Source organism: Lissotriton helveticus, chromosome 5_1, assembly GCF_964261635.1.
Source record: "Lissotriton helveticus chromosome 5_1, aLisHel1.1, whole genome shotgun sequence".
In the NCBI taxonomy this organism is placed as follows: Eukaryota; Metazoa; Chordata; class Amphibia; order Caudata; family Salamandridae; genus Lissotriton; species Lissotriton helveticus.
This window is the reverse complement of record NC_136065.1, coordinates 146936041-146959326: the sequence shown is the minus strand read 5'-3', so window position 1 is coordinate 146959326 and position 23286 is coordinate 146936041.

Sequence of the window (23286 nt, the reverse complement as noted above, 5' to 3'; positions counted from 1 at the left end):
AAACTACTACGCTATCTAATTCAACCAATAGCCGCACATGCTTATTTAAGGTTTAATATGAGTTATTGACATTAAAATACATTCACAAAGTGGGATATGTTTCCAATCACAGAATGTCCCAAATACGCTTAAAAGTGGAATCACAGGCCATTTGTCTCTGAGCCGAGCAGTTTCTGTCACCAGTACTTTTCTCTTTTCCGCAGTTCAAATATGAATAGCAAAATATCCGAGTTTGCAAATGTTTTGATCATAATTATAGTTGTACCATATTTGCCACATAATTCATCATCTGCTGAATAATCTGACAATTTTAACTAAAAAGTGGGTTGTAGCTCACAGGGATCAAAAATTACTGATTAAATGTGACTTATGTTGCTGCAAAGTGGAGGGCCCTTTTCAAAGGTTGACTTGTCACCTTTCTCATTGCTGCATTTGTATGTTATACTGGTACTAACGAGGAAAATCTTTGCATAGACTGTAGGTATGTGTAAAAATGTCAAAATTCACTTGAAGTAACTTATTACTTAAATGAATAATTGTTTCCCTAAATTAAGAATTTTAACCAAAACTAAAGTCATGTGTTTTTCACATGTATTTAAAAAAAACTTGTAATGTGTGGCACAAAACATATCCAATCACAACATCATCTTGGTTTTCTGGATCATTCTAATTTTTCATGTCAGCTGATTTTATTGCTGTTTCGCCAGTATTAATTCATCCCCCCCTTCCCGGACGATTTCACTGTCATGTCATACACGTGAACTAAGTCCCATTAAGTGCGGATTGGCTAGTTTCACTGTTGTCTAAGCTGCATGCCAATGCATTTAGTTTTCGGCAGCACCAACCCACATGGCTGGGCTTCACCTTTACCCATAGCTTAATGAACCAGGGCTCTCTTCCTGGAAAGTAAACAACACTTTAACATGCTGAGTGGAATCAGGGCCCTTTGTTAGCTACACCTAGGGGCAGATTCAAGGACATAGTATTCCCACTGTTAGATTGTGCTCAGCAAAGGAGAACGCCCCCACCGAAAGCTCACCTCTTGAAGGGGTGAATTACACATTTCATTTTAAACCACCAAACTGCGTGTCTTTTCAAATACTGCAAAGGTCTTGAACTTTAAATAGCAAGCCCGGATTTCAAGCCACAGACAATCTAATTGTAATATTACCCTCTGTAAATAAATATTGGATTAAAATATTAGGGCAAGAAGAGTGCAAAGGTCTGAATGACCGAAATATTTTCTGACCTAGCTAATGTTTTAATGGCAGTCCAGGGTGGTCTGAGAGCACTGAATCCCTCTTTCAGAGACAGGCGTTGCAGATGAAGCCAGGCTAGCAGCAGGCCCTGCTTTGCTCTGCATTGATGTGTTGTGGCAGTGCCTGTCTGAGAGATGGAGATCAAGTTATCACCGGCCCCATTCCCAATCATGTTAACATGCACTTCATAAACTAGCTGGACACAAGCTGAGAACATGGCGGCCCTAAAGGTTAAGTCCAATGTTTGACCCGTGCAGACCTCCGCAGATCTTAAATACATTGTGCTCTTGTGAGTCAGCTGACTGTGCTGAAAAGTATCATGGAAGTGTCTTTAAATGCTTAGATGCTCTTCTTATATTTAACAAATTGTTTTTAAAAAAACGCTTTTCTTCTGGGGAAACATTTTTTGAGTGCAGCTTGCTCCAAAAAATAGAAAGTCGCCTATTGGATATCTTGTGTTATTCTCCAATGATGCAGCCTTGGGGTTCCGGTAATATTTACACCCCCCCTACCTGGCCCTCGTGCAACTGTAAATTTTGTAACTTGTGGGATTGGAGGGAGGGGGGGGAGGGGTTACGCGCGTGCGTGTCCGTGTGTGGGTACAATGTCACTGAGAGTCTATTCATCTCTTAAATCAATAGACCAAATCATATGTAAATGGCACCAGAACCTATAAAGCGCATTTTATTGTACAACATCCAGCGCCTGGTGTTCAGTATAGTGACCTCCGAAGGATGAAAGGCTGAGTCAGCAGTGAGTACATCAGCACATGTATAACTTAAATGGCAGCAGTAAGTCTTTTGTCGTTTATTTTAAGCCCATAAGACATGAGTGCGCACCCAGTTAAATGGCACTCAGATTGTGACATGCTGAGAACATCTGAGCCGACACGGCTCCTCCTTTCAGCAGCGCACTGGTTGCATCGCATCATTGTGTTATGTTGTGGAATGTCTTTGCTGGCCAGCGCACTGGAGCAGAGGCTGTGTTACACAAGAGGAGGGTATGGGTTTTAGGCAGAGCCACTGGAATTCTAAAACTGGGGAGCACAACATTTTCACTGTCATGTCACACCTGGCTGATCACATGTCAATGTCAGGTAAAATCAAAGTTCAGAAAATAGCAAACTAAAAGTGGAGTCACAGTACAGAAGAGAGGGAGAGGCGCAACGAGATAGCAAGAATGAGGGAGGGGGGAAAACGAGTACAACAGACCGACAGATGAATGTAGTGTAACAGCCCTTGGCTTTACTTACAAGTTAACCGAAGCAAAAGTCAGTCACTTCAATGGGATAGGTACTCACGCAGGAGGGACCTCACACTTAGTGGGAACGTGCTGCTGCAGCCCTTCTGTGTTCAAGCCGGCAACAGACACGGGGGCGAGGAGTCCGAGGTCAGCAAATCAATCAGTGCACTGGCTACAGGCAGCTGAGGTCACGCATGGGCGTCCGCAGAAATGTTTCCGGGGGGCGGGGCAAAACTTGAACTTCATCATCATCCTCGACATGATTGAGCACAAGTAATAAATACCTTTTAAAAAATCTAAGACAAAGAGCTTAAATAAACAAAGAAACCCATAGGGGGAAGGGAAAAATCTTGTGAGGCGCCACAGCAGACGACCTGGCAACTACAATGAAACAGAGGGAAAAACTAAAAATGGCCGGAAAAAACAAAAAATTCTAAATCAGGCTGATGTGGTTCTAGAGAGATCCACATCAGCAAACCTTTCAAGGATGATACAGTGGACGATGGTTTCAAATTCAAGAGCTAGTAGGATCAGCGTCGCTAAGCCACATTGTCTCAAACAATTAATAACGAAGCAATTCATTAAGTACCAAAGCCATGACTGATTCCATCTATCTACTTGGACAGAAACTTACAGAGGAGTGTCCAGAGCATCGGATTCTTCAAGACGTTTGGTAAGTTGTTCGGACATTATTGGCTTTGGTTCCAGGCCTGGTAACACCAGTCCTGCAGGACAGGGGCTGCAGGCAACCCAACCCCTACAGCTTTATGGGGGGAGCAAAGCTCTCCCCAGACAAGCACCTCTGCCCCACCCCCTGCCTCAGTCCCCAAGACCACGTAGGTACTCCGTCTCCTGCTGACACTTTGCAAAGTGTCAGTGGTTTTAAAACTTCTCAGTTAAGCACCTGGTAACTCAGGGTGACAGGGTCCGAATATTCATTCTGTAAGGCTTTGCACTCCGCAGGAGTCACGTGCAGCAACAATGCTCCACCTCCGGACCGACCGAACACCCTGAAGTATAAACACAGGGTGTTCAGACGATACGGCGAGGGAAAAAACCCCAACAAGGGGAAAAACCCAGAAAGAATAAAGAGGAGAAGGAAGGGGCAGCAGGGATAAAGAAACTGAAAGACAAAAATACACGGGTTAATACATTGCTAAACCATACTCTCATTAGTTCTTACTAACACCATACCAACGTAAAATGAAAGGGCACTTCCTGTGCTCGAATAATAACTGTAACGTAACACTGTTATTTGCTTCAAACAGAAACAGATGAGTTCCTTCTTTCTATGCAAATACCAAGAATACCCAAACACGGCAGTGTGTAGTTCAATCACTACCACACTCCGCTTTGGCAATTGCCTTGTCAACAAATTCAAGATGCAAATGAACCATATGTCTTAGGTTCGTGACGGCAGTGCGGAGGTCCTACAATCCCCCCCTGCACTCCGCCACTTGAAAGGGATGTGAATACAAGAATACCCAAACACGGCAGTGTGTAGTTCAATCACTACCACACTCCGCTTTGGTATTTGCCTTGTCAAATAATCCAAGATGCAAATGAACCCTATGCCTTGGGTTCGTGACGGCAATGCGGAGGTCCTACAATCCCCCCCTGCACTCCGCCACTTGAAAGGTGGAAACCGCACAAATATGCTCTCCCTCCACTGAGCCTATACATAAAGAGCGAGGCGCTCGTAATCAACACTGTTTCCTCGCAGCCGCGAGGTGAAAATCCAACACACAACAATCTCCGTGTTCTCTAGAACGGGAATCATTTAAATGTCACACATAGCTCAGCACGCTAGCCAGCGCGCTGTTCGGCAACTGAATAACCTGCTCGAACAAATACCGGTCAGAGAAGAATACCCGGAGCCTCTGGAAAGGAGCAGATCCGAGGAGCAGCCGCCACCTTGGAAACACAGAAGAATCACTGACACCGGACTTCCTGGTCGGCCGGCAGATATCCCGGAATCCCCGCCGGGAACTCTGGGTAATGTAGTCCCGCGCCCAGGACCGTCGGTAATTGTAGTTCGTTGTGCAGGCGCGTAGGGCTAGATCCCGACAGTACGCCCACCTCCCAAGCGCCTCCTAGGCCCAGGCTTCGCGGGGTATCTGACATGGAATGTTCGCACAGCTCTAGGAGCATGGACATTGTGAACAGGTTCCCAGGAGTCTTCCTTCCTCCGCCCCGTAGCCTTTCCAAGACACCAAGTACCACAGGACACCCCTGCGAAACTTGGAGTCTTTTATGGATCTCACCTCATACTCCAGATTCCCATCCTTGGCCAACACCGGAGGTGCAATTCTGCGTGAGGTAAGAGCTTTTTTCAGCAACTGGACATGAAACACGGGGTGGATTCGTAACGTGTTAGGCAACTTCAGTTTGTACGCCACAGGATTGATGCGACGCACCACAGGATATGGCCCAATGAAGCGCGGATGAAACACGCTTCGGAGCTTGAAACGAATATATTTGGTTGAGAGCCAAACCTTATCTCCTACCTCGAACTGAGGACCAGGTATCCTATGTCTGTCCTCCCACCGTTTGTATGTTTCTTTGGCCTTTAGCAGATGTTTTTGCACTGCGCTGTGTATTTTCCTTATCATTAGCACCCGCTCCTTTACCGAGGGTTGATCGTTTAACTCTTCCGGTATATGTATCGGCAAAGTACGTACATCATACCCATAATTTGCTTTGAATGGGGACATACCTATGGAGCTATGCCAAGCGTTGTTGTAGGCCATCTCCGCCATCCACAACAGCTCCACCCAAGACCCATGAGCCTCCTTCGAGTAACATCGCAAGTACTTCTTTAGAGTCTGATTTAGACGTTCTGTCTGTCCATCAGTTTGTGGATGGAAGCTAGTAGACAATGCTGATTCTATGCCCAATGCACGACACCATACTCTCCAAAAACGAGCAATGAATTGTGGCCCCCTATCGGACACAATGACTCTTGGAATGCCATGCAAACGAAAAACTTGTGATGCCATTATCTGTGCTGTTTGGCTAGCAGTGGGGAGGTTCACACAAGGTACGAAATGGCCCATTTTTGTCAAATTGTCCACAACCACCAGTGCTGCGGTGTTCCCCTGATCTTTTGGGAGGCCCGTGATGAAATCCAAACTAATGTTTGACCATGGGCGATCAGGCGTGGGCATTGGCATTAACAACCCTTTCTTTTTTGATGTTTCCCCCTTGCTTCTAGCACAGACTTCGCAACTGCCCACCCATTGAGTGGTGTCCTTCACTAGAGTTTCCCACCAGAAATGCCTTCTAAGCAAATCCACAGTCTTTGTGATCCCTGGATGTCCAGCCGCAGGAGCTTCATGACACCAACGGAATGCCTTCTTTCTAATCTCCATATTAGGCAGAAACAAGCACTCTCCATAGAAGGGTAAGCCCTGCCTAATCTTCCTGTCTGGTTTGGCAGAAGCCCAACGAACCCAACATTCCATGGACCTAGAGTCTTTGATGTCCTCCAGAAACTTCTCGGCTCTTACTACACAAACCACCTTCGTGGAAGGGAGTATTGACTGTTCCTCTGCATTTTGTTTGGTGGGGATTCCCTGTCTAGAAAGAGCATCCGCTTTTCTGTTCTCCGAGCCAGGACGAAATGTTACAACAAAGTTATACTCGGAAAAAAACAGCATCCACCGCATCTGCCTTTGTGTAAGGTGCCTAGCAGCGGACATGTACTGGAGATTCCTGTGATCTGTGTACACAGTTACTGCCTGACTTGCTCCCCACAGATACGGTCTCCACTCCTGGAAAGCCTTTTTTATTGCCAAGAGTTCTTTTTCCGCGATTGAATAGTTGACCTCAGCAGAACTCAGTTTTTTCGACAAGTAGGCAACAGGATGAAGCTGACCATTATGTACATCTCTCTGAGACAGGATTGCACCTATGGCTTCATCCGAAGCGTCTGCTTCAACGATGAATGGATGTTCCAAAACAGGATGCGCCAACACTGGAGCGGTAGTAAAGGCCTTTTTCAGTGCCTGAAAAGCTTGCTCAGCCTCCACTGTCCACTCAAACGACCTCCCTTTCCTTAACAGCCTAGTGATAGGGACAGCGGTTTGGGAGAAGTGTACGATGAACCTGCGATAATAGTTGGCAAACCCCAAAAAGCTCTGTACCTCTTTCACATTCTTAGGGGCTGGCCAATCCCTCACCGCCTGTACCTTCCTCTCTGACATCTGTAATCCTTCAGGACTAAGATTCACACCCAAAAATTCCACCTCATGCACCCCGAACTCACATTTACTCAGCTTTACATATAGATGGTGTTCTCTCAATTTATCCAGGACCTTGCAGACATGGTTCGTGTGGCATGAAACGTCCTGAGAGTATATCAAGATGTCATCTATATACATCACCACGAATTGATCCACGTATTCCTTTAGCACATCGTTTATAAAAAACTGAAACGCTGCAGGGGCGTTACAAAGCCCAAAAGGCATCACTAGGTATTCATATAAACCAAACCGTGTCTTGAACGCCGTTTTCCACTCATCCCCTTCTCTTACTCTAACCAGGTGATATGCCCCACGTAAATCTAAACGGGTGTAAATCCTGGCCTCTCTCACCTGATCGAGCAAGACTGAAATGAGCGGAAGAGGGTATCGATTACGAATGGTGTTCTTATTCAATGCTCTGTAGTCCACACATGCTCTCAAGTCCCCGTTGGCCTTTGATATAAAGAAAAGAGGGGAAGCTGCGGGAGAGCGAGAGGGGCGAATAAATCCCAATCGTGAATAATGGTCAATGTACTGCTTCAAATGGGAGGTTTCTGGCACAGACAAAGCATACACTCTACAGGATGGTAACGATGCCCCCTCCACTAAATCAATTCGACAGTCATATTCCCGATGAGGGGGCAGAGTTTCTGCCTTCACCTCACTGAACACATCACTGTAAGAAGCGTATACTACTGGTAGCTTGACGTCCTTTTCCGCAGCAGTGGCTGCCAAAAACGGTGTGGCTAACACGGTGACATTAGCAGACATACAAGGAGTTAAATGGTCCTTACAGGTCTCTGGTTCAAACTGAATAGTTTTTGACTGCCAATTCACCACGGGATTATGTTTATGCAGCCAAGGCATGCCCAAAATAATCTCGTACTGAGGAGCATCTATGATATTCAATGTTAACACCTCAGAATGCACATACCCTTGCGTCACCATTGATACCCCAAATCACCAGTCCTCTCCGTTATCTGACCTGAGGTTAAAGGCTGCCCATCCACTGCCAACACATCTTCCGGCGTCTCCCTAGGAACTCGAGGCAATTCTAGACGTCTTGCCAGACCTTCGTCTACAAAATTACCAGTCGCCCCTGAATCCACCATCACCATTACCGGACATCTTTCTAACTCATATTCTAACGTCATCACCACCACCAGGTGAGGCTCTGTTTCCTCATCACCCGAGGAGGACAGGGAGGTAAGTTTCCATGCGTGTTCTCCGTCTACTCCCGCTGTGCGGTCCTCCTTCTGCTCGTTATCTGGTACAGTTTTAGACACCGCAACCTTCTTAAACCTACCAAAAGACCCTGATGCTTTCGGTTTAGAAGGACATTCTCGGACGTAATGCCCCTTCTTACCACAGTACATGCACAAGCCCTGTACCTTTCTGGCTTCTCTCTCTTCTCTAGACAATGGTGCTCTGAGAGCCCCTATCTCCATCGGTTCAGACGTAGAGTCCGTACCCCCGGATACTTTCCTCGGGTTTCTTTCACCAAAATACGCTCCTCTTTCCCACCGTCTCCTGTTACTACCCCTATCCGTTAATCTACTGTCCAACCGTAACACCAGGTTTACCATGTCCTCAAAGGCAGTGGGCTGAGGATCCACCTGCGCTACCACATCCTTTAAATCATCATATAACCCCTGATAAAACAAAGACAGTTTTTTCTCCTCTGGCCATGATGCTTCTACCACAAGCCTATTGAAGGCAGTCAGGTATGTTATCAATTCTCCTCTACCTTGTCTTAATGTCAACAGCTCACGATCAGCACTGAAAGTGGTTGCTCTGCGGTCAAAGACCCTCTCAAATTCCTTTTTGAACTCTGCCCAATTAGACAAAAGAGCATCATCACGTTTCACCAACGGTACCACCCAATCAGCTGCATCCCCAATTAAGTAAGAAATCAAAAATGCCACCCTTGAATGATTTGTGGGAAACGAGGACGGTTTACAGGAAAAATGCATGAGAACCTGTGTCATGAACACATGCACCTTACGAGGATCCCCTGAAAACCGTTCAGGAGTAGCCAATGGAATGGGTGGGGGTACAGTAACCTGAACATTAGAAGTCGAAGCGGCAGCGTTGAACGGATTACCACTCAAACGCTCCACCTTCTCGCGCAAGGCTGCGGTTTCAGCCTTGGAGGAGGCCAGCTCCTGCTGTACCAGGACCAAGGCATGTAACACATCCTCCATGGACGCCATTGTTGCTACATATGAATCAGGCAGAGTGTATTTCTTGGGTCAGTGATTCTGTAAGGCTTTGCACTCCGCAGGAGTCACGTGCAGCAACAATGCTCCACCTCCGGACCGACCGAACACCCTGAAGTATAAACACAGGGTGTTCAGACGATACGGCGAGGGAAAAAACCCCAACAAGGGGAAAAACCCAGAAAGAATAAAGAGGAGAAGGAAGGGGCAGCAGGGATAAAGAAACTGAAAGACAAAAATACACGGGTTAATACATTGCTAAACCATACTCTCATTAGTTCTTACTAACACCATACCAACATGTATTCACCTGAATATGATTGACACTAAACCTCCCTTTGCTGTATCTCCCGTCTTCCTCCTTGATCAATACAAAAAGAACAGAGTTACTATCAAGCTTAATTGGGAAGCGTAAAGCCTAAAGATAACTGACTTACACATACCCCACTGTGATAACGTATGAGTTTGGAACAAAGGATCCCAAAACGTAAAATGAAAGGGCACTTCCTGTGCTCGAATAATAACTGTAACGTAACACTGTTATTTGCTTCAAACAGAAACAGATGAGTTCCTTCTTTCTATGCAAATACCAAGAATACCCAAACACGGCAGTGTGTAGTTCAATCACTACCACACTCCGCTTTGGCAATTGCCTTGTCAACAAATTCAAGATGCAAATGAACCATATGTCTTAGGTTCGTGACGGCAGTGCGGAGGTCCTACAATCCCCCCCTGCACTCCGCCACTTGAAAGGGATGTGAATACAAGAATACCCAAACACGGCAGTGTGTAGTTCAATCACTACCACACTCCGCTTTGGTATTTGCCTTGTCAAATAATCCAAGATGCAAATGAACCCTATGCCTTGGGTTTGTGACGGCAATGCGGAGGTCCTACAATCCCCCCCTGCACTCCGCCACTTGAAAGGTGGAAACCGCACAAATATGCTCTCCCTCCACTGAGCTCCACTGAGCCTATACATAAAGAGCGAGGCGCTCGTAATCAACACTGTTTCCTCGCAGCCGCGAGGTGAAAATCCAACACACAACAATCTCCGTGTTCTCTAGAACGGGAATCATTTAAATGTCACACATAGCTCAGCACGCTAGCCAGCGCGCTGTTCGGCAACTGAATAACCTGCTCGAACAAATACCGGTCAGAGAAGAATACCCGGAGCCTCTGGAAAGGAGCAGATCCGAGGAGCAGCCGCCACCTTGGAAACACAGAAGAATCACTGACACCGGACTTCCTGGTCGGCCGGCAGATATCCCGGAATCCCCGCCGGGAACTCTGGGTAATGTAGTCCCGCGCCCAGGACCGTCGGTAATTGTAGTTCGTTGTGCAGGCGCGTAGGGCTAGATCCCGACACATTCCCTATTTCGGCAGAAAAAAACTTGTAATAGCTGGACTTTCATGTGGAGATACCAGATGGTGATATAGATTCCAGCACCCGGTATATCTGCACCAACGTCAGTCCAGATCATAATGAGTGCCTTAGTGGCAGTCACTTTATCAAGCATTTATAAAATCTGTGGTCTACAAGATACACGTGGCCCGGATCACATAATGAGCCTTCTGAGCTGTCCTTCATGGCTCTCGCAGTCAGTCTTGAGAGGGGCGCAACTAGAGCCAAATTTCGGGGGGGGGGCTAAGAAAAGATATAGGGGGGGCTGACTCTTCCAGCAATAGTTAGTGGAGATGCAGGGGCTCTAGAAGGCAGTGGCCTAACAAAACTTGAGGGGGCCTCCCTGCAAAGTACATGGAGCGGCCCCCTTCGGACTCAGTCAGGAGCTCTCCTGCCAGGGTACTGTGCTGAGGGCCCCACGTGGAGCTTGCCCCCACCCATGCACCGTGGGGGCTTCAGGGGCGTATGTTTCGCCCTCTGGACATGAAACACAACTGTATTTATTGAGTCCTGGTTTCAGGGGTTAGAGAGCAAAATATCATGTTTATTTATTTGCGGAGAGGGCAATTACATTATCTATTATCCTCCAGCCTAGGATCCTTTTTCTTTTATCCGAATGAACCATTAATCGTTTTTGCATACTTTTAGGTCTTCTTCTAATCAAATGCCTCTAGACAATTTCTCTATCAATCTTGCTTATTTCTCCTCTAATAGCATTGCCACATTCACTTGCTCCATTATCCCTGAGTGTGTGGCCAATGGTGTCCACTTTCCATGCTGTAAGATGAAGGCGTCGGCCCCAACATCTTAGTTGAAGAAGGTTTAACTGTTATAACCTTTATTTTCTGGAATTCATCAAGCTATTCTTTTTTTCATAGATACTCTTGCATTTCCTTTCTCCAGCTACTGATTGTACCAAAATAATGTTGAACGTTCTTATCATTTGTTTTATGGAGTAAGAGTCATCAGGCCCCATCTTCTTTATTTTTCTGTTCTACTTGGGCCCGCACACAATACTCCAAAAATGACCAAAATGTTGTCACAAATCCTCACCCTCTCGGTGCTTGTATGTGTACAATACCTACAGAGAATTCATTGAAGGCACACATTACTCCCCAGCGCATTATTAGAATGTGGTTAAGACCCACAATGGGCTTTGAGCGAAAGGACCAACCCCACAGCATTTATGGGTTCTCCATCTTAAACACTTAACTTCCACCTATCATTTCCAATGGCTCTACATTGCTATCTATCAGTGTGAGCATGGCTAGTGAGCCCAACATCAAAGTTAAAACTACCTGCTTTCTGTATATTTACCAGCGTCCCAAATTACCCCCAACTAGTGTCAGAGCCTCCATATCTAGCATCTCTTCAAAATCATTATTAGTATCCCTGGACTCCCCCATGATCCATGGCAGCACCATTTAGATTCCAGCAACAAAGTCACCATGTCTTCCGTCATTCATTGGTATTCTTGTCAGCAGCTCCAGTTTATGTGTCAGTATTATCACAGTCCCATGGGTCAGCTCCTGCATCATCTAGAGGCAATGCTTAGTACTTGCAACAGCCATGGTATCACTGCCAAAACATAGTGGTGTCCCCATAATCCGCTCCAGCATTAGTGGTTGCACATGCCAAGAGATTACTGCTAGATTCCCCCCCTCACCCCCCCCAAATAAATCCAGTGGCCATATCAGAGTTTTTCATTGGACTAACGCACACATACACAGAATACGAGGATTCCAAAAGCTAAGAACAGCGTTCAGGAAGTTGTTTATTTTTACTAAGGGAGGTAGAAGAGTGGGGACCAAGTGGTGTATCTCAGTGAAAAAAGCAAGTCTGTGTTTGCTGTCAATGCGGTCCCTCTCTCACACTGCCAGAATGGAGCTTCCCAGAGCTCCATTTTGTACTTACAGTGCATTGTCGGTGCCTCCAGCAATGAAATGCAACCAGCTCCTGAGCTCTGGAGTTTAATCTGCAGGTCGCCCGTTCGAATCTCAGCAAGATACACTCAGCCTTTGATTCTTCCAAGATCGATGAAATGAATATCGATTTCGGTTTGGCAGTAATAATTGTGCATAGAAACCGTACACCACACCGTCCACCTGGAACATAACGTCTAGCAAGGAATTGGCATTGTCAATGTGAAAAGGAAAGAAAAACGAAAATAGAGCCTAAAAGGGGTCAAGAACTTTGTTTGGTTCTTGCAAAATACAGCGGTTTAGGGAAAGTGCAATGTAACCATCACATCTGGCTTCTGCGCTGAGAGTAACAAATCTCCTTTAGTACCGAAAAAAAATCACTAACTTCTCTTAATATGCGGACCTCCGTTCTAGCAAACACAATCTGAGAATGCACCATTTCTGAAAACACCCGCCCACAAGATAGAGAGGGCGAGAAATGCTTATTGCTTGGCGAAGTCAAGAGGGGGTAATGCCACCCACGGACCACTCCTGCCTACTAGGCCCAGACGCAGACTCACCCGACCAGCCCGGGCTGACACACACTAGGGAAGGGGGGGGGGGTTCTGGGGGGTGGGTAGCCCTTTGATCCCAATTGGTGTTGTGCGTCTGGACTTGAGCATCTCTGTACAAGCGAGGGGCGCTCATGCTGTGCCCCTGGGGTGCAGTCTGGCTATCATCGCCTACCGAAACTAAAATAGAGGAACCCTCCAAATATGTCTTGTAATTTCACACATTTCATTCAACTCATGCCGAAGTTTTGCTGCAAAGTTTTCAGTTTGGTAGCATCCGAAAGTCTGCAACATTATATAATAGAGACAGTACTCAACTATATCTTCTTGGGACATGCTGCCTTTGGGAATCGGAGAACTGAGCATGAGGCATTCTTATCACAGTTCCGAGTTCATGCCTCCTGCGTCAGACCCAGCACTGCAGGAGTGCCAGCGTCACCCCCAGTACTCCCCGCACAGGACGGACCGCGATCCGGGGGGGGGGGGGGGCAAGCGCCCCTCCTTGCGCCCTCCCCCCCCCCCCTGCGGACGCCCAAATAAATAATTCCCGGAGCCTCAGGGTGCTGCGCCACACAAAGAGATGAAAATGGCAGAGGCAGGGGGGCGAGTGGCCTCTGACGTCACCTTATGCTGTGACTATCGGATCATTGGCGGCTCACAGGCAGGTAACTGGAGAGGCGCCAGGTCAAGTGCAGGGCCATTAGGTCAAGCAGCTCCGCTCGCACTTTTTTTTCACGCGCTAAAGGCCTGCTAATCTGCCTCTCAGGAGGGAGAAGGGAAATGTGTTTGTCCCCTCGTCCCCCCACCCTCGTCCCCTGCGTCCCCCCCACTCCAAAATCTGGGGGGATATGTCCCTCGCGTCCCCCACAGTTCCTACGCCCATGAGTGCAAACAGCATTTTGCACAGTGCACTACGCAGTTCGCGTTGCTCGCATAGTCCGAAGTGCACTTCGCGTAGCTACGCTTAGTGCTACTACGCGAACTATGCCCAGGGTTAGTGAGTTTCAGTGATGTGCTGCTGTGGGAATAAGGTAGCGAAATTCTTGAAGTTAAGTTCATCGATGGATTTAGATATCTGTGACTTATCTCACCCACAAAAACTGAAGTAAGTTATCAGTGGGGGATCCTTGACATATTCTACAAAGTTTGGTATTCTAATGAGGAGGATTTTCAGGAAGTGCCCGATAGAAGTGCATATAGTGAACTAGATGAAATTTCGTACCTCTTAAAAGTATATGATTGACAGGGTGATAAAAGACAAATTTACCTTTCATAGAGCAGTACTTTGTCAGATGAGGATTGTGCGTATAGACATGTCTTTGATCCTCCACCCCACAAAGGCATGGTTCTAAGAACAACAGGAGTGTGCCTTTTGCTCCATAGGAGTCCTACCACATCCCTTACCACTCTATTATTCCACAACACATCTCGAACTCACAGATACTACCGCAACGCACTTGCTCACCTAAACTACACTAACTCACCTCATGATCACAGTTGTTACTTGTCGACATCACCACCTCTTTTCTCTCCATCACACCTCTAAATCTTTCACACACCCCAGTCCTATACCACTACATCTATCGCCTCTCATCACATTACTCACCTACACCCCAAACCCCCTCAGTTGCTCCCCCAGACCACACTACTCCGGCCACCCACTCTCTGCATGAACCCTACAGAACAGAGACCTTCACCTTTCCTCCCTTTGGCTTAACACCTGGAGTAGCTTTCCAGGTTTGGTGGACTGGTGTGGTTCATGCATAGGAGTTGAAGGTATTCGCTGTGTTGCGTGGATTGGACTGGGTTGACTACTAGAGAAGGCATGCAGGATCCGTAGAGCATTGCATGGACATTTGTGTGGAGAGCGTCAATCGGATTGAAAGATGCTATGGGTGTATGTGCACTAAGGGATGAAACAGAGAATACTTGTGTTGTGACATAGACTGCAGGTGGTTGGTGATGAGCATTGAAATAGGGTAATGGGGAGTGCCGGAGGGACAGGATCGATAAAGGCCGGAGTTATGATACTGGAAGGAACCAGTATTGATAGACTAAGTAAAGAGCGGGAAGGGTTAAATGCGGGGACAGATTTATGCATCCCTGAAAAGAAAGTGTAACCTCCTGCACAGTAATTGCAGTTGTGCTGTGCATGTGTGCATGGAATTATTCTGAAGTGGATTGAGTGGCTACTGTCTGGTGGACTGTTGAACAAGAAACAATGAGAAATACCCTTTCCCCCCTGTCCTATACTTAGAACCGTGAAGTACCGGTGGAAGGTTTAGCTGGGCCAATGTCCTATGTAATCCATGGTATTTAGTATGTATTGCCATTCATGTTGTATCACAATGTCCCATAGTTCAGATTCCGAGTGAGAGAAACGTGATGCACCTTCTCCCGAATGTATGTGCGGCCTTTCACTTGAGTGTTCGGATTTCATGGGGTCCTAACATTGGTATAATTGCCAGGTGAATGTCTAGACTCAAGGGGGGTCATTTATGAGCCCTTGCGTCACTTTTGCACCACTGGTGCATCACTTTTTGAGACACCCCAGCAGTGTAAAGAACGCGCCTTGTTGGGCCATATTTACAAAGTGACGCATCTAGGTAGATGCATCACCTTGTACACCCCTGCACTACATTATACCTGCACCAGCTATAATGTATGTAGGGGGGTGTTCCCACACAAGAAAAGGTTGTAGAAGTGACGCAGTGAAATCTACCAGATTTCACTGCGCCACTTCTAGGACTCAAATGCGTCAAAATCTTACGCCTGCCTCACAACAGGCGTAAGACTGACACAAGCCCTTTCACATGCGCCACTTTTGCGCTGTACAGATGCGTCACAAATACTGACGTATCTGTAACTCCTTGCGACATGAGGAGTCATACAGTAAACATGACGCATCAATCATGTCGCAAGGAGGGCGCACTGAGAAGTGACGCATCGCTGCTTTCACGCAGCGATGCGTCACTTCTCATAAATGAGGCCCAAGGTTTTCCTCCTTGTGTTGTCTACAAGGTTGGAGTCTTTGCTCCTAATTTATTTGATGATGCTGTGAGCCCTTGATAATGTCCTGCTCCATTTGTTGATACTTATTAGCTGGAAGGGGGACTTTTCTTGACCCCCTGAAACACCTGTTCAGGAGTCTGTAAAAAGAATGAATTTGTTTGAAAACTTACTCTGAATATAGCAGATAATGGGAGCATGTATGATATCCCCACAGCTCTGAGTTTTTGTTTGACTGAGCCGAATGTCTTGCACTGTTTTTCAGGTGTAGTTGTGTGCAATGTAAATATGTTATGTGAGCAGTGGCGTCTCTTCCGCTATGGTGGAGGAGCGCCGACCCGCTACCCTCAAAAGTTGAAAAATATAAAGATAATAAAACAAGTTTATTAAAGTTTTATTTTTCAACTTCTCTCTACTGCGTCCTGGGGGCAGGGCCGTCGCACGGCAGTCAGGAGAGAGAGTGGTGGTCGGCACTGCTATCAGTACGCATGTGGGTTTGGCCGGCTGTCTCAGTCTCCAACCCAGCTGCATTGCAGAGCAGGCAGAGGCTCCCAGTCTCCCCGGGATCTCCAAGTCCCAGCGCTCAGGCCAATCCTGACGCTGCTTTCTAACCTGAAAGCAGTATCAGGATTGGATGCAGGGGAGGCTGGGAGCCTCTGGTGCAGCGAGGAGAGGACACGGATGATCTTGAAGAACAAAGATCGAAACGTCGTCGACTGTCCCAAAGGAAAAATCTCCCCCATTGTACATATTTCTGTGGATCACCCTTTGTTGTATTTGTAATATCTTGTCTACTTTACTATATTCACTCAAGTCACGATATGCACCCAACCACCAATGTGAGCACCTGTACATATCTATACATTTGAAATTATTAAAATTTCATATGCTGCCCTGTATTTTTTGCTCCCTTTTTGATTTAATATCAACTCTAAGTAACTCTCTTATCTTTTAGGACCTTTTAGGCCACCACTGAACCATTGTCTTTGCTAAATACATGATCACTACAAGGAGCATTTAGGGGGGCAGTGGGGTACTCCCCCACGAAAATGTAGGCAAAATTGGTGCATTCTACAACACATATTTCATTATATATTCAATTGAAATAGCTTGAAAACATACTAAAAGATGACCTTATTGTGCACCATGATGGGACAATCTTTGTTGGGGCTCTTCAATGATTCCCTCAATATTACCTTCCAACAGTGCCCCACATCTTGCCATAGCTCTTCACTCACATGTATTTTATTTGGTTTATAGTGCCTCTCATACCAGTGTATGGAGTCAGAGCACTTTACTTCACACAAAAATACAGAAACAATGAATCATACGTGTGCAAATCAGTATATAAAAATCTTACATAAGACAAAGGGGACTACAAGGTGCAGGATTCATATCATTCATACTGGTAGGCACTGTTTAAGGGTACTTGGTCTCGAAGAAGCACAAACTCCGGATTCAGAACATAACACAGTGGTTAGAGCTGGCTTTACTAATAAGAATTTATTTCAACTCAAATAATCTCTTTTTAGCAACATTAGGATAATGGAAGACAGAGAAAAAAACATAACTTTCTAACCTATACCATGCAGTTTCCATGCAGCTCTTTGATGACACTTCATAGGTCAATGTGCTAGATTATGATTGTAATTTATGAACTGCACAGTAACAAAAGGGTCTCTGTGACAAAAGCAGTAACCCATTAAGCTATGCACATAAAATAGTCTTCTGTGATCTCTATGGTACACGTCCTTAGCAGCAGGCGTATTAACTCACTCGGCTACCTTAGATGAGTCAAAACTGCCATTAGGCAAAACTCTGATCTCTCTCCAGCAGGTACATTAATCACCAGAGTTATCTAGACACTTTACTGTTGCATGAAAACTACTGGATAAACAATGAACTCAGCAGCAGGTGCTTTCAAAACTGCTGAACCGCTTCAAATAACAGCCCTAGTAACAAAACCAGGCCCCCACCCTTCCAGTCTCTCTGGGAAACGCCCGATGCCCGGTACAGCCAGTCCAGCTTTGAGCACAGTTCAAGGATCAGCATTTGCCTTGAGGGGGGCAGGGTTGTGCCAGTCGCTCCCTCAGTAGCTTCCTTCTTATGGATGCACTAGTTTGACGACAGCTTCTAGGGGTCACTTATATTTTCAATTTTGAGGTATGGTCAGTGGCGGCAGGCAGTTCTCTGCAGAGGGGGCTCCACAGTCAAACAGTCCCCATCACACAGTATCATTTGTGACACTATGATAGGGATACTGAAGTAGTGTTGCAGCGTATCCGCGGACCAGAGGGTCAGCTCCATTGCACTTACTTGTAATAGTTTCAATGAGACTGACCAACAAGCATCAGTAAAAGTTCCACCACAGTCAGCACAAAAGTCAACAGTTTGCGGCACTCACATGGGGGATGGGTATCTCACTGCCCCACAGCCTGATGGCAGCATGCTGACCGACTTTCCCCATCAGAGCAGATGACCCTTGGGGCTCTGGTAGTCTCTTGCATGTTGGTTCCAGGGCTGATCTTCCCACCTTTACACCACAGAATCCCGTAAGGGCTCCCCTGAGTGGCACAGTGGCTTGGGGATGCCCCAAATCTCTCCAAGGCACCGCCGGGTCCCAGAGGTAAGTACCTCAGTGTCTCTTGGTGGTAGCTCATGATCCCCATCTGTTCGATGGGCCCCCGGGAATCACTCTTGCCTCCTCCTCTTGTCAAATCAAACTTTAGATGCGTGACTCTCTTGGGGGGCTGGCAGGGCTGCTGATCCCGCAGGTCACTTTCCTGGTCTCATCGCAGCCGTCGTCTCCCACCACAGGGAAGACCCCTGCATGATCACGTGAGCATTGACGGATGCATTGAGGCCCCTGGTCCGCTTTCTGCTTATGGGAGAACCATATCCTTGGCAGCACCAGCAGCCGGTGTGCTCCAGGCCACACACGTCTTCCAGGTCCAGTTGGAAACACAGCTGGGCGTGATCCCACACCTTTGGAGCCTTTGACCATTAACTCAGCAGTTGCCCGATGGGCAGCAGGGCATCATCCGGATCTCTGCCCTTCAGCTATTGGGTCAGATCTCAGCTACGGTGGCCCTGTGGAGGAAAAATAGGGTAGCAACTACCTATTGACTGCCATCTTGCACTCACAGTTGACCTTGTCAAGAACGTCGCCACCACAGTCTCACCTGTGCAGCCCTCATTGGTGTCTGCCAGAGTCACATACGACTGGGCAACTCCCTGTCTTTGGGTATTAATCCTCTGGTGACTATCCAGACCAGGAAGGTGTTGGATTTATGGGCCATGACATGAGCATTACAGAAATGCCTCCACTATGTTGCTACTAATCCATGCCTCTCCCTTTCCACATATTTCCACCTAGTGGTCATTTTTTCACAGTTCATAGCCACATAATCTGTGCATAACGGACCTGCTGCCTCCATTCCTACAATGACATGTGGAGATCAGTGTGTTGCTTGGTGTAGAGTGCTTCAGTGCCTCATCATGGTTCGTAAGCGCTATGTAAATGTAATTATGATACAATACAATACACTGGCATATATACTGCATGTCATCTCCTTTTCCACAACCGCACCACAGCACCAAAGACCAACCAGTGGCAATGTGTGGGTCTCAACAGTACACTGGCACTATTCAATCCCCAGGCAATACTCCTTCAAGACCATATTGCTTAAAGCCACTCATCTTAAGTTTACAACTATCTCTGTCCACTTTGAAAAGTATTGCTTTTAACACTTTAGTTACACACCGCGCTGCCATAGGTTTTTACTACTTCTGCATCTGTAACTTCAATCCAGTAACTTGTTAAGCACAACCCCCGGCATGTGCATGAGGGTCAGCTCATGCAGAACATCTCACATGTTTGCATATGGAAGATTCAACCAATTTTGAGGAATCTTCTGACTTGAAGGCAGCCAATATACATGCAGTAAATCCCTCCAGGTAGCCCAGAACACGTGTTGTGATGACAGCCCACAGACATGAAGCAGCAACGTGGCAGGCAGCTTGTATACAATAATGACCCTTGATGCGCCTCCGTTTAGTACCCGGGTCACACTCATTTGAGCATCAACACTTTAAACTTGCACACTGCATGTACTTCCCTCTCAACTACAACCACGGATACACCAAAATATCTCTAGTGCCACCCAATTTCCTCAGACCTACCACAGTGACAAACCAAACCACAAGCAACAGGTCAGACTTAACAGTAGACGTCAATGACCCAGATACATGCAGAAAAGCACACTCCGAAAAGATGTGTGGCTGCAAAATCCAACAGGGGTTCACAGGTTAAATAAAGTGTCAAACAGAGATGGCCTGATTGCTTGAGTAGCAGCAAATGTTTGAAGAGTGCTCACACTGAAGCATGATGTGTTCCTCCCTTCCATTGTGGCATCCCCTTTAAAGGTCATAGGTCATGGTAGGTAGGATAATTAGTGGCTAAAGCCCTCTGCATGGTAACGATCCTGATGTGATTGCATATTACCCATTCATAGCCCACTATGCACTTTGTATTCAAGGGCTGAAATGCACAAAATCCAAAAATACAAGGCGTTTGTGGTGGTGGGGGTGGGGTGGGGTGTCTGTATCAGAGCTGTTCTTTCAAACGCTGCTGCCTTTCGAACAAATTGAAGAACAAACCTCCGTAGCAAAGACCTTTATCTCCTGAAAGCTGTCTGACTTTAACAGCTTGTACCCAGCACTTCCCAAGACACTTGTTCGAGTACTACAGAAGATTAAAAATGCTGCGGCCCTGCTGTGAGGGCGTGTCCACCACTCCCACCGGTCTCCCTCTGCATCAGTTACATTCGCCTCCAGTGCTTCCAGTGCAAGCAGGGCGTGCCTTCGGGCTGCTCCACCCACCCAGGGCTGGGTTTACCATATATTCCATCAGGGGTTTGCCTGGTGGGTGTGTGGTCTGGTGCTGGAGCCACTGGGGGGCAGTTTTTGACGGTCAGGAGCAGCTTCCTGTGTTTTCAGTTCCCACCAGTATATGCAAGAGGCAAAAAGAGAGAGAAAGAGAAAAAACAAGCTTTGGCAAATCCAATAGGTCATGCCTATGTGAGAACTATTGGCTTTACCACTTTGTTTTAGCTGTGTTGTACACCAGCATGGTTGCTGTTCAGCATGGCTAAAAGTTAGTGACGTAGAGGAGAGTGGCGTGGAGTGTTCTAGAGTGGAGTGGAGTAGAGTGCAGTGATGTACAGTGGGGTGGCATAGAGTGCTGTAGGGTGGAGTGTTGTAGCGTAGAGTGACGTAGAATAGAGTGGGATGTTTTGGAGTGTTGTAGAGTGGAGTAGAGTGTTGTAGAGTGGAGTGAGTTTGCAAGGAATAGAGTAGAGTGGAGTAGAGTGGTGTAGAGGGTACTGGTGTAGGTGGAGCAGAGTATCGTAGAGTGGAGTGGCATAGAGTGGAGTAAAGTGGCATGGAGTGGTGTAGAGTGAAGTGACATCGAGTATAGTGGCGCAGAGTGGAGAAGGGTGCTGTAGAGTGGAGTGGCATAGAGTGGAGAAGAGAGTCATAGAGTGGAGTTGTGTGTTGTAGAGTGGAATGGAGTGGAGTAGAATGAAGTAAAGTGGCATTGAGAGGAGTCACTTAGGGTGGGGTAGAGTGTCATAGAGTGGTGTGTTGTAGAGTAGAGGTGCTTAGAGTGGAGTGGCATAGAGTGTCCTAGAGTGAGTACAGCATCATAGAGTGAAGTGGAGTGAAGTAGAGTGGAGTAAAGTGTTGTAGGGTAGAGTGGCATAGAGTGGCGCAAAATGGAGCAGAGTGTTGTAGAGTGGAGTGTCGTAGAGTGGATGGCGTTATGTGGAGTAGAGTGTCGTAGAGTGTAGTAGCAAAGAGTGGGATGCCGTAGAGTGTAGCACAGTGGTGTAGAGTGGAGTGACGTAGAGTCGAGTGGTCTGGCCTTGCATTACTGTTTTTAAACAAATCCCAAGCAAAACCATGCAAATGTGATTTGCTTGGCTTTGTAAATCACAAATAACATTTTGCATCATGACTGCACCAAAAAAGTGGCACATCCATGGTGTCAAATAATTTGTACATGCATGCATTTGTGTGTCTGTATTGACCGAACCTAGTCCTAAGCTAGAGGTGTGTGAAATTTATTATGCCTGCTTGGTTGATGATTTTTGTTTACAAAAAGAACATGTGTACTATGACCGGACTCAGAGTTGGCATGCTTGTACTTGGCCATTGACCCAATCTGCCTTGGGAATGAATGATACTTAGAGCAAATGCCACTTGGGATTTTTGGGGGCTAAACTGATTTTAAAGCTGACATTCTTTAACAGGCAGACGTTTCTACATTTTGAAAACCAGGGGGCTGGTGAAATGTTGCCCTTCAGTAAGGAAAGAAGCTTGGGCTGGTGATGGAGCCTTGGCCCTTGGAGCCAGGACCCAGGCATTCATGTGGACTCACAAAGAACACACGGGAATTGGTTGGCCAGGAGCAGCCGGTGCATGGAGCCCTATCCCAGGGATCCAGCCCCAAGACATTCATGCAGGCTTCATGGAGCTCCCACTGAGGGGTTTTCTGAGCTCAGTGTGCCAGGGGGCATGAGAGCCCTCCCCTGTCTGGCAGCACCCTTTCCTGGGCACGAAAGGCTGCATTGGCTGGTACCTGGAGCCGTTGTCCCGGAAGAAGAAATGTAGGCACCAGTCATTGATATAGGCTTCAGTGAACTCTGCTGGGGCTTGGTTTTGCTGGGCGACCTGTAGTTGCCAATGCCTACAGCTGACCCTGTGCTCCAGGTCCCAGGCGCGCAGACAGGCTTCACTGACCTTCCACAGTGTGCGTGTGTCAGCTTAACGCCTCAGAGAAGCACAATAGACCTTCCTGGCCTGGTGCCTCTCTGTCCAGAAAAGGGAAGGTGCGCTGGCCGGTTCCTGGCATGTGGAAGTGTGGACCCAGGCATTCATGTGGGTATCACAGAGCTTTCACTGGGATGTCTTTGAGCTGGTTATTCCAGAGCCGCCAGTGCGTGGTGCTCTGACTTGGAGGGATGAGGTCCGAGCCCCGGCAATCACATGGATTTTTACACAACCTCTCATGGTGGCTCTTGAAGCCTGTGGTGGCTTGGTGGGCATAAGAAGAATGGGCTGGAATGCACCCGAGCAATTGCCAGTGGTTAGACTTATTGCAAGCATCCTTTTATCACCTTTGTGTGTTTAATGTACCACCCAAGTGGCTTAGGGTGGGCCCAGATGTGAGTCCCTTGCTCACTGTGCCACTGGAAGCAAGCTACACCCGACTGAAGAGCTCCAATCAGGGCAAAACCAGTCTTGGATTGCTTGTGTTCCAGTTCGGAGAGGACATGTCTTGGCAGTTCAGACTTGACAGGTCCTATTGGAGCAGGGTCAAGACTGACATGCATGTAGCTGGGTCTAATCTAAGGTGGTAAAAGAATGATGG